Source organism: Schistocerca nitens, chromosome 11 (genome assembly GCF_023898315.1).
Source record: "Schistocerca nitens isolate TAMUIC-IGC-003100 chromosome 11, iqSchNite1.1, whole genome shotgun sequence".
Taxonomy (NCBI): domain Eukaryota; kingdom Metazoa; phylum Arthropoda; class Insecta; order Orthoptera; family Acrididae; genus Schistocerca; species Schistocerca nitens.
In genome coordinates, this window is record NC_064624.1 from 29,098,921 (window position 1) to 29,112,189 (window position 13,269).

A 13,269-nucleotide genomic window follows, 5' to 3' on the forward strand; every position below is an offset into this window, starting at 1 on the left:
GACAAATGTAAGAAAAATAGCATAGTCAAGGGAAAACACACTAAACAAGAAGATTACATATTGGATAACCACAGCAACTGCATAGAAGCGATGGAGAAAACAGATGCCTATAAATATCTAGGATACAGACAAAAAATAGGAATAGATAATACAAATATTAAACAAGAACTAAAAGAAAAATATAGACAAAGACTAACAAAAATACTGAAAATAGAATTAACAGCAAGATACAGTTCCCCACAGTCGTTTAATGAACAAAGTAAGAGCATATGGACTATCAGACCAATTGTGTGATTGGATTGAAGAGTTCCTAGATAGCAGAATGAAGGCATGTCATTCTCAATGGAGAGAAGTCTTCCGAAGTAAGAGTGATTTAAGGTGTGCCGCAGGGAAGTGTCATAGGACCGTTGCTATTCACAATATACATAAATGACCTTGTGGATGACATCGGAAGTTAACTGAGGCTTTTTGCAGATGATGCAGTGGTGTATCGAGAGGTTGTAACAATGGAAAATTGTACTGAAATGCAGGAGGATCTGCAGCAAATTGACGCATGGTGCAAGGAATGGCAATTCAATCTCAATGTAGAAAAGTGTAATGTGCTGCAAATACATAGAAAGATAGATCCCTTATCATTTAGCTACAAAATAGCAGGTCAGCAACTGGAAGCAGTTAATTCCATAAATTATCTGGGAGTACGCATTAGGAGTGATTTAAAATGGAATGATCATGTAAAGTTGATAGTCGGTAAAGCAGATGTCAGACTGAGATTCACTGGAAGAATCCTAAGGAAATGCAATCCGAAAACAAAGGAAGTAGGTTACAGTACACTTGTTCGCCCACTGCTTGAATATTGCTCAGCAGTGTGGGATCCGTACCAGATAGGGTTGACAGAAGAGATAGAGAAGATCCAACGGAGAGCAGTGCACTTCGTTACAGGATCATTTAGTAATTGCGAACGCATTACAGAGATGATAGATAAACTCCCGTGGAAGACTCTGCAGGAGAGATGATCAGTAGCTCGGTACGGGCTTTTGTTAAAGTTTCAAGAACATACCTTCACCGAAGAGTCAAGCAGTATATTGCTCCCTCCTACGTTTATCCCGCAAAGAGACCATGAGGATAAAATCAGAGAGATTAGAACCCACACAGAAGCATACCGACAATCCTTCATTCCATGAACAATCTGAGACTGGAATAGAAGGGTGAACCGATAGAGGTACTCAGGGTACCCTCTGCCACACACCATCAGGTGGCTTGCGGAGTATGGATGTAGATGTAGAAACAAGGCAAAAGTTATAAATACTTATGCTATACCAATATTGACCTACTCATTTGGAGTATTGAAATGGATAACACAGACCTAGAAGCACTCAATACACTTACACGATCACAATGACATAAATATAGAATACATCACATACATTCAGCAACAGAAAGATTCACATTAAGCAGAAAGGAAGGAGGAAAGGAATTTATCGACATAAAAAACCTACATTATGGACAGGTAGACAATTTAAGAAAATTCTTTATAGAACGAGCAGAAACTAGCAAAATACACAAAGCAATCACTCATATAAATACATCTGCTACACCACAGCAATTTCATAACCACTTCTACAACCCTTTAGATCACATAACATTAACACACATGAAAAAAGCAAAATGGAAAAAGAAAACACTACCTGGCAAGCACCTGTATCATCTAACACAGCCACACATTGATCAAGACCCATCTAACACATGGCTAAGAAAAGGCAATATATACAGTGAGATGGAAGGATTCATGATTGCAATACAGGATCAAACAATAAACACCAGATATTACAGCAAGCATACTATTAAAGATCACAATACCACAACAGATAAATGCAGACTTAGCAAACAACAAATAGAAACAGTAGATCACATCACAAGCAGATGTACAATACTAGTAAATACAGAATACACCAGAAGACATGACAATGTAGCAAAAATAATACATCAGCAACTTGCCATACAACATAAACTAATAAAACAACACATACCCACATACAAGTATGCACCACAAAATGTACTGGAGAATGATGAATACAAATTATACTGGAACAGTACCATTATAACAGATAAAACAACACCACATAACAAATCTGACATCATAGTCACCAATAAAACGAAGAAATTTACACAACTAATCGAAATATCCATACCCAATACAACAAATATACAGAAGAAAACAGGAGAAAAAATTGAAAAATACATCCAACTGGCTGAGGAAGTCAAGGACATGCGGCATCAGGATGAAGTGGACATTATACCAATAATACTATCAACTACAGAAGTCATACCACACAATATCCACCAGTACATCAACACAATACAGCTAGATCCAAACATATATACACAACTACAGAAATCTGTAATTATTGATACATGTTCAATTACCCGAAAGTTCCTAAATGCAAAGTAACATATACCGTACAGTTAAAAGGAAGTCACACTTGATCAAGGTCCGCGTCACTTTCCACTTTTGACCAGACATAACGTTTGAGAAGAGAAAGAATAATCATAATAATAATGCATCTTCCAAGAAAGGCCTGCAGCTCCTGTAAGCTTTGTCGACAGGGTAGAAAGTCAGTAGCAGCATACATTTGGAGGTTAATCAAAGGGATTGTAACTCAATTGTCAACCTGGATACAGGCATCCTGGTTTGCAACCGTGAGATTGGGAAACAACTTAGTGGCAGGAGGATTGCCCTGAGAAACAACTGTCCACAGTTCAGGTACCGTCGCTTGATGCATGTGGGGACAAACAGTTCGAAGATGCCAATCTTTCCTACAATGGGCACAGTGTGCCCAGATACCCAGACAGTCCACTCATGGGTTTTCTATGAAGCAATCATGGTGGGAGATCCTGCTGCTTACACCAGTGGGATGTGACAAGCTGTTCAGAGGTCCTTGACGAGTCTGATATCAATGAATCATGACACCACCTTCAGGTGAAAGACTTAAGAGAATTCCACCCCTGAAGCAGTGACTAGACCACTGCTACCTGAGGTTGAGCCATGAAGCATTCGTTTTCTGCATGTGTGTTCTTGAAAGAGTGCATGATTTTCAAAATACTGTCCAAGAAAGGTTTGACTAGTTACAGGGTGGCAGTGCATAGTTCTGGATTTGGAGCGAATTGGACCACTGTATATTGAATAAAAGACTCTTCATACGAAGTTTCGCAAGCCAGGTTTGTACAAGTGAAATCACACTGTCAACTCAGTCCTTGCATGTCCGTCACTCATGATCAGTGCAACTGAGCGGCTCGTTTGTGGTACTGATGGAACTCAAGGCTTTATGCAAGCACATTGAGTCACTGTGAATAATTTTTTAACAGCAACAAGCACATCTTCTCAAACATGAGTGTGACAGGTTTCGAGAGTGAAGCCAACTTGTGTAATAAGATTAAAGTCTCTGCAGAATCCCAAGACAGGAAGAGCGACTGTTGGAGAACATAATCCGAAACCCAAAAAGTGGCAAAGTGCTTTCTCAGCTGCTGCAAGTATATGTCACAGTCCTCTTTGGCTTTGTTGAACAGTGGAAATGCAGGTGGGTGGCTCTCTGTCTGACAAGTGACAGCAGCCTGCATGGGGTGGGAACCCTGTATCTGTAGGCAATCCTAAATTCCCTGATGGAGTAAATCAGTTTGCTTTTGTTGCTAAAACAACTGTTGTAACTGCTGCAGCAGGAGGAGCTGTTGCTGTTCTACGAGCTGCATGAGCTCTGCGTTCATGGGACTATGCTAACCTTTGACCTCATTGCAATTATAGTGACTGGAATCAGACAAGACCTGGAATGACTCGAGAACCTGTGGAGACTGTGAGCCACCAGAGAGTAAGGTGGTGGACAACAACATCAAAAAGACAAACAATGGAGGAGGCAGAGCAGAATAACAGTGAAGCGGGTAAACTAAGATTGAAAGACTAAGATGTAGTGACTCCAGAACACCACAATGATGTTAGTGAGATCAGCCTAGTAGTGCAGTGAAATCACAAGTGGCAGCCATGGGTGCTGATAGGCTGGCAGAAAGGGTGTGTCTCTGCATCCAGTGCTGTGGTGGTGACAGCAGCAATTATAGATTAAGGCACTTCCATCTAGCAGCTGGGGTACCAGAGAAAGAAAGGAAGAGAATGTGGACTGGGGGAAAGGAATGAAATAGAAAGCCACCTGGCAGAATTTTTCACAGACTACAGTTTAATCATGGCTAGCACTTTGTTTAAGATTAATGAAAGAGGTTTCACTCAATGGAGGTACCCAAAGACAACAGAAGATTTCAGGTTGATTATATAATTGTAAGAAAAATTTAGAAACTATATTTTATTTTGCAAAACATTTCCAGGGACACCTGTACAATCTGATCATGCTGTGTTGGCTATGAACTGTATATTAAAACTGAAAAAACTACAGAAAGACAGGAAATCAAGGAGATAGGACTAGAATAAATTGAAATAACTAGTAGTTATTGAGAGTTTGAAATGTGATATGCTTAAGGCAGCAGAGTACCAAATATCCAAAAAGATAAGGCCCTTAGAAAACACATGGGATATGGAATTTAATGTGCAAGATGAGGCAGTATAAAAATTCACCCAGTGAATCAGGCAACCAGGAATACAGACATGAAATTGACAGAGACTTCAAAATGGCAAAGCCACACCATGACAAAAGTATGTTGCCTGATATGCAAGACATAAAGAGTCAGGTGAAATAATCATCAGTATGCAAGAAGAATATACAATTTCCAAAGAGGTGGGTGCTGACAGAAGCGAATATTTAGTTTAATATGGCATGATTTACTGTCAGAAACATGGAAAGAGTAATAGAAACCATATTCAAGAAAGATTAGTTTGGGTTTTGAAATGCAGGATCAAGCAAGACTATGGTGACCCCAAAACTTATCTTTGAAGACGCACTAAAGACAAGCAAACCTACATTTACAGCATTTGCAGATTTAGAAGCAGCTTTTGGCAGTCTATACTGGAATAAACCCTTTGAAATTCTGCAGGTAGCAGATACAAAATACAGGGATGAGGAACCTCATTTATAGCCTTTACAGAAACCAGAATGCAGTTACAAACAGTAGTTGAAATATGTGTGAGACAGAGTTGTAGCCTATCCTTAACTTTATTCATTTGGTACAGTGACAAGCAGTAAAGAATGTTGAGAAGAAATAAGAACTTTGAAGTCCACTTTATGACTTTTTAATTCAGCCAGAGACAACAAAGGGCTCCGAAGAGCTGTAGAAGGGAATGAACAGTGTCTTGGATAGGACTACCAGGATGAACACCGTCAAAAGCAAAACAAGGGTAATGCTACATAGTCAAGTTAAATGAGATGATAGTGATGATATTGGTTTAGGCAGTGAGACAGTAATAGATGAGTTTTGCTATTTGGGAAGGAAAATAAATGACAATAGCTAGAGTAGAGAAAATAAATGCAGTTTGGCAGTAGCATGAAAGTTGTTTCAAAAAATGACAAATTTGTTACTATTGAATTAAATTTAAATGTTAAGAAGCCTTTTCTTGAGTACTTGTGTCAAGTGCAACTTTGTACAGAAGTGACACATTAACAATAAACAGTTGAGGCAAAAAGGAAATAAGTTCTTTTGATATGAGTTGCTACAGAAGACTGCTGAAGATTAGATAGGTGGATCAGATAACTAATGAAAAGCTGCTGAACTGGATGGTGAGAAACATTTTTGCTACAACTTGGCTAACAGAAGGGATTGGTTTATAGGACACACCCTGATGCATCAAGGAATAATTGGTTTTGGTCTTCTTGGAGGAGGGGGGGGGGGGGTTAACAATAGTACAAGGAGACCAAGGGTTGAATACAGTAAGCTTGTTCAAGTTGATTCAGGGTTCTGCAGTTAAGTTAGAGAAGAAAAGGCCTGCACAGGATGGAGTTCACCACCAGCAATGGAGGGTAAAGCTTTGACAATGCCAGCCACTTGTGCTGGCAAGATGTCACTAAAATTATTATATGAGTGTTGGCTGAAGAACCTGAGACAGAAGCCAAGAGGCAGTTTGTCAACAAGTGGCCACTAAAGCCTTAATAATTTTGTATGGCTGACTGTGATTCAACGGAACCTCGGTTCAATTCCTTGTACTGCCACGGTTTTTCCTTGGTGGGAGGACTGGTATGGGGTGCACCCAGCCTCCTGAAACCAACTGAGGAGCTACTCAACTGATTAGTAGTGGTCCCAAGCTCAAGATACCCATCAATGACCAAGTTAGCAGTGTGCTGACCACATGTTTCTCTGTACCAGATCCAATGCCGTTGGCAGAGGATGACATGGCAGTTGGTTGGGCCTAGTTGTCTCATCAAGGTCAGGAGGAGGAACTTTACATTTACCACTGCCAGGTTCAGCAAGCAAAATTCCCTCATGAGCTCTACCAGCAAGAGGAAAGTCTGTGCGCCCGCTCAGTGACGTCACGCACATAGTCTGGTGCCAGTACTCGCAGTCCATTTGGCCACAGAATAGACTGTTAAGGGAACCGAACGAGGAAAATTCGTAAAGAAATCTGACATACCTCTCTCATGAATTACAAGATTTCCTTTCTTAAATGACCCAGTTCTTTTGTCTTATTTTTGCATACCTTTTAGCCCCGACGTAAAAAGGTGGCTGTAATAACTTTTGCTATCTGAGGCATCAAAACTCCCAAACGAATGGACCCATTTCATTGTAGTTTATTTTAAAGTTGCTTTAATGGGGATTGTCACTACTTGTTTGATGTCAGTCTGGTTAGCCGATCAGAGATCGTCAGCTATACAAAGTGCAAGTGTTGGCCGCCAGTGTGCTCTTTTCCAGTACCATTCCTAAACTGTAAGTGCTCTAGTATAAATTGTAAATCTCGAAAAGGCCAATCTAAACGTCTGCAACGGTACATATTTATCTTTTATGGCTGACCGCCATTCACCATTCTTCCATTTTGTAGTTCCTGTGTAAGACGATTTTTAATGACAAAAATTTTGATTGAAAGCCACCCGCGAAAGATTCTTGTATGCTCTCACAGACTATCTATTAGGGTTTTTGTTCTGTTTTTTAACTTAAATATTGCACCACTTTGACTCAAGTCTAATAATGTGGACGGCATTTTGCAAAGTAGCACACTGGCAGCTAACATTTTATGGACACTGTTATTGCCGCTGTTTATTTCTTATGTAGCAAAATCCATTTTAAAACCTGATTGGATGATATACCTATGAATCAAAAAAAGAAACACGAAAATTGGGCAAATAGTGTTATAATTATAACAGCACCCCCTATAGAGGCACTGGTAATAAGCAGTTGTATGAGTCGTTTCAAAAACACTGGCATGAAAGACATGTTCTATATATGTTTTAGTCCAGCATTTCAGCAACCTTGTATTCATGCTTTAAAAAAAAAAAATTAAAGAAATTTCTCCTGTTAATAGTTTTTAGGTGAAATGCAGTTCTAATGAATGATATGATATCTCTTCTCAGTTTGTGCACCTTTCCCTAAGAAACTTTCTTTCCATTAAGAAAATCTCACTGACCCAAGATGAGTATGTAATGGTATTGCCAGAAAGTTTTGTTATGCCAATGCGAATATCAATGAATTCTCTTTTCTCCATAAGTTAACTAAATTTCAATTATGTATTGAAGTTACATGAGGTCTCAAAATACAGATTACCAGGTTAGAATTTCGCTGCTCTAAACTGAATACCTTTGAAGAAAGAATGTTTCTGTACTAAGAAATATATACTTTTGAAACAAACTGTTTGCCTGAATTACACATAAATAAATGTCAACTACGAAGTAAACTTTCATTTCATCTGTTGAGAAGTTTTATGAAGTGATGTGACCTGTGATGAAATAATTGTGAAAAATGAACACTTACCTTCATTTGGCATCACATTTGGGCTGCACTGACCAGTGGCTTAGATACTTCATCGTTCCATAAGTTGGGGGAAAGGGGGGGGGGGTTCAGCTCTATTTAGTTGCAATACTTTAACAGATCATCATTCCAAAATATATATACTGGTAAAGTATTAGAAAAAGTTTAATCGATCAAAAAACAAAGATGATGTGACTTACCAAACGAAAGCACTGGCAGGTCGAAAGACACACAAACATACACACAAAATTCAAGCTTTCGCAACAAACTGTTGCCTCATCAGGAAAGAGGGAAGGAGAGGGAAAGACGAAAGGATGTGGGTTTTAAGGGAGAGGGTAAGGAGTCATTCCAATCCCGGGAGCGGAAAGACTTACCTTAGGGGGAAAAAAGGACGGGTATACACTCGCGCGCACACACACACATATCCATCCACACATATACAGACACAAGCAGACATATTTAAAGACCAATATGTCTGCTTGTGTCTGTATATGTGTGGATGGATATGTGTGTGTGTGCGCGAGTGTATACCCGTCCTTTTTTCCCCCTAATGTAAGTCTTTCCGCTCCCGGGATTGGAATGACTCCTTACCCTTGCCCTTAAAACCCACATCCTTTCATCTTTCCCTCTCCTTCCCTCTTTCCTGATGAGGCAACAGTTTGTTGCAAAAGCTTGAATTTTGTGTGTATGTTTGTGTGTCTTTCGACCTGCCAGCGCTTTCGTTTGGTAAGTCACATCATCTTTGTTTTTTGATAAATTTTTCCCACGTGGAATGTTTCCCTCTATTATATTAAACAGTTTAATTGTTTAGAAGTGGAACACAAGTTTCATCTACTGACGGTGCTGATATGCATGAATGCAAATAAAATAAGAAAATTCTGTGTATGACAATTTCTTTCTTTCTTTCTTTTATTCATCTTCCATACACTCTTGTCAATAATCACAAACATATGGAATGAGAAAATTTTTAGATTATAGTTGTAGTAACACTGTTCACGTTTACGTCGCACTTCACTTAGCGTAGACCGGGACTGTGTCCTAGGCATGCCCGATGTTAACTGACTGGGCACGGCCCGTGCTGCCGGAGTTGTTGTTGTTGTTGTTGTTGTTGTCATGCTGGCAGAGGTCGCGTCCGAATTCTCGCGTGCCCTCTGGTGGACGGGACTCTACTTGCGGCAACTACCGTCCGTGACGCGCCGTGCCAATGTGCGCCTCCCGCGATCTTTCTGGTGGCTACTACAATAGTGGTTCACAATAGAAAATTATAGATGTACAGCGTGAATGCTATGTAGGTACAAAATAATTAAGACTTATGGACACAAAGTCCAAACATTAACAATAAGCACATTCTTGAGACTTAAGTTTCATAATTTTAGGAATAATAATGATAAATTTTGAACAACAATTATGAAATTGCTATTTTATAATCTCCAGGGTAGTAATGGAAGGTCTTTAAGTAACTGGGACACTAAAAGAATGCAAATAAAACACTGCACTATAAAGTTTTGTGTAGGAAGAATGCATATGAAAGCACTGTAGTACAAAAATGGCGATGCATATAGACATTATATTAGGTCACCCTGTAAATTGCAAGTAATTACCATCTGCAAGTGTATGTTATGTGGCAAAAATGTATCAAGTGGTGTTGGAATATGATCAGTAATGCACAAGTTGGATCTGAACACATTAATTAGATTAGGTGAGTGAAAAGCAATTGTGATAGGCTTAAGCTTTTTGAATATTCTTTTATAAACAAATATATTTAAAAAGCCAACAGGAGGGCATACCTGAGAGTCCACCTCGATATATTTTCCTCCTCAGCGAAGATGAGCTAACAAGAAGGCACTTTACAGCACAGAGCAAGCATCTATTTAAGGAGCTCAGTAATTAGTCAACCTGAGGATTAGTGGCACTCAATAGTGCTTGTGACAGAAGTGAGAGCTGTTCCACAATTACATTACTATTAGATGAGGAGACCTGCCAATCACTATACACAAAGAAGGCTATGAAAGTACTGCAAAGCCCTCCCCTACCAGCTTCTCCACTTGTAATAGTAGTAAAATATATACAAACATGATCTACATAAGAAAATGTTGAGAGAACAACAGTTATAACAGCTGCAGAGAAAGTAGTAAACTCAGAAAAACAGAGGCAAATGTCACAGCATGCACATCTGCAGTCATAACAGTGACATTAGTAGAAGACAGAGGAACACCACAAACACTACTTGAAATCAAAGTTTGTCTGCCTAAATAATGCATAAATACTATAATAGCTTTTTCAACAGTAACAATTAATGAATCATTACAAATTGGCAGATTGCTCACATATATCACAAGTTAAAGTAATAACTTCAGTATACAAAGGAAAGTGTTGCAGAGAATGTAGAAAACTATAGAGCAATTTTGCTCTTGTCTCCCATTTATAGAAGTATGGGAATTATATTTATCACCAAAACAAACTAACCTTGTTTGCAAAAAAAAAGTGGAGTCTACTATAGCACAATTTGTGTAAGTTTTTCTCAAAATAATAAAGGAAGGTGATCAAAATGGCATTTTCTTGTCTTTGTCAAAGGCATGTGCCATGTTGGGCCACATAACTTTATTACACAAATTAGAAATACTATGGATAAGGCATGCAGCAAAGAAATGGTTTAAGTCATACTCAGAAAACCAAGTGAATTGATTTTTAGCTTTCACATACTATAAAAAGATTACTATTGGTCCTCTCTGCCTGCCACACCCCCTCCCCTCCCCCCTGTGTGTATCATTCACCACCCAAATTTCAACTGAGAAATAATTAGTGTAAGATTCTTTATATTAAAGGTCAATTTCTTTGATAAAAATTTCAAGTTAGGCTATTAGTGTTGATAGCTGTTAGCAGCTGTATATTAAAATATTTATATAAACTCTCAGCCATAAGTTGCAATTTGGTAAGTTTGACTAGTTTCAGATTAACCTAATTAGTTCAGCTTAAGAGGAATTTGTTGAGGTGGCAATATTACTGATGACAGGTTTTGTATTAATGATTTAAAAGAATGTAAGATAAAGATTTCAAAATTATGTTGTAAGAGTTTGCAGTTTTCGCTGAGTGTTTTTTGAATTTTTTTTTCCATTAACCTTTTTACTGTAGTTGTTTAAAAATATGTTGACACCAACCCAAACAACACTTTTCATTATTGCCTGGGATGAATGTCCATTGCAGCATACCCCATCAAATAATAAAAAGTCATTTTCTTGAAGAGTAGCAAGTGCTACTGCACAGGCAATAGCACGTTGATTTGTACAGGCAAGAAAATCTCTTTCATGTTCTTTGAGAAGTTTGCTGACAACAATATAAGTGTAGACAATCATATTTAAAATAGTGTCTGATTGGTATTTTAGTCCTCCATGATAAAGTCTCTGTATCAAACTAAAATGTTCATTTATTGGCAACTCCTTTTCAATCAGAATTTCACTAAGGCAACTCTCACATTTCAGCTTATTAATCACTGCATGAGCACAGTAGCCTGCAATGAAAGTTAAAGATGTTGCAATATCTTTCTTTGAAAGAACATCATCTACAGTTACACTGACTTCTACGTCTAATGTGTCTGTTTCTTCAACTTCAGAAAACATAAAAAATTTTATGGCCCCTACTGTGATATTGCCATAGGAAGGAGAACATAAAACTAAAGGTATTACACTTTGAATGTGCAGCTTTTTTTCTGCTTCATAGACTTGCATCACTGAAACATTGTATTGGGAACCTGCAAGCTGTGTATACTTTCCAAAACACTGCACATCTGTCTGAAGCTTGGCTGTCAGTAAATAGCTCATACCTAGCTCCTCAGTACAATATCGAGCAATCTCTACAACAGCATATATTGTATGCTGAATAGCAAAAAATGTTTCTTTTGTGAGAAACCCACTTGACAGACCCTTTGCTTTCCACATGTCAAGCCAGTATAGAAAATCTAGCAAAAATTGCATAGAAACACTATCAGTTGTCAACGGGTCCATATAAGGAATCTGTTTGTGTTTCCCTTTAAACACTGATTTCACATTCATGACATCAAACCATTTTGTTATTATTCAAATGTATTCTGCTGTTGATGGTGCATGTCTTAAATCAAATTTATCACTAGCTACCACAAGGCCCTCTGACACATGTCGATTGAATATCTGCAGCACTAGTTTCATGCTCTGTTTTTGTAACGATGTAGGGCAAAGTGATTTGAGAGAATGTGTGACAATATTTTACTAAAGAACTGGAATCTATGTCATAAATGTGTTTCAGTGTTTTAGAAGAAGCTACAGAAAACTTATTTTCTTCCACTTCTCTTCTAACTGGAAACTGAGGATAAAACATCTTTACCATCGTTTTTTTGGTTCAGCCACACATTTCTTGTGCATTTAACAATGTGTATGGCATCAATTAAAAAGAAAAGTGGGCGATGAGGATCAGATGGATGTTTAAAAACTATATTAACAGCTTTATCCAGAGAAAACATGGACATGGTTTTGCTATTGATTTTGTTGTTGTGTCAGTTACCACACAAAAAACCCTATAGCCTATTACTTCAAGGCCATTTATTATGGACAGTAGCACATCGTATAATGCATTAGATGAAATAGTTTTCACCGGTAAAATGTGAACAATATCCCTGTACACAGACTTGACACTCTGCAACATAAATACAAATGCTGAATTTGCAGTACATTCCGAGTTATATGACATGCCCAAAACACTACCTCCTTTATATTCCAAATAAGAATTTAGATGAATTTCATCTACACTCAAAACATCATTGACATCATTGCTGTTCAAGTATTGAAATTTCTGTCTCGCATAGGACAGGAAATTACTTCCCCCAAGCCTTTTGTGAGATGGATTCACATAAGCATGAGATGAAATTGAAAATAGCAAACAACACAGTATCATAAATGTAGAACTAAACCTATGATTAAATTTCGTGATATTTATGAGACTAACTAATTCATATATAAAGTCTACCATCCCCTTTTCACTCTCCTGTAAACTGTCTTTCAGCACTCCTAGACTGTCTTTCACTATCTCTACAATACTATATAGTGAAGTTTCTGAGTGCCCACAATCTGTCTCTGAAAACTCCTGCAGTACACTGACAATTTCATGGATATTGGTTACAATTACAGGAAAAGATCTTTTTCCTAATGTCTTAATTTGTACATCTTTCTTAAACAATGAAACTTTTAAATTACTATCTATAATGACAGAATGTGTGATTAATGGTGCTGGTTTTCTTATTATCTTCAAAAAACACACAAAATCACTGTGTTTTTCGATCACACTCCAATTGGGCAATTCCACTTCCTTCATACACAACATCAACTCTTCTAAAGAACTGAAGCTGAAAGTGTTTTC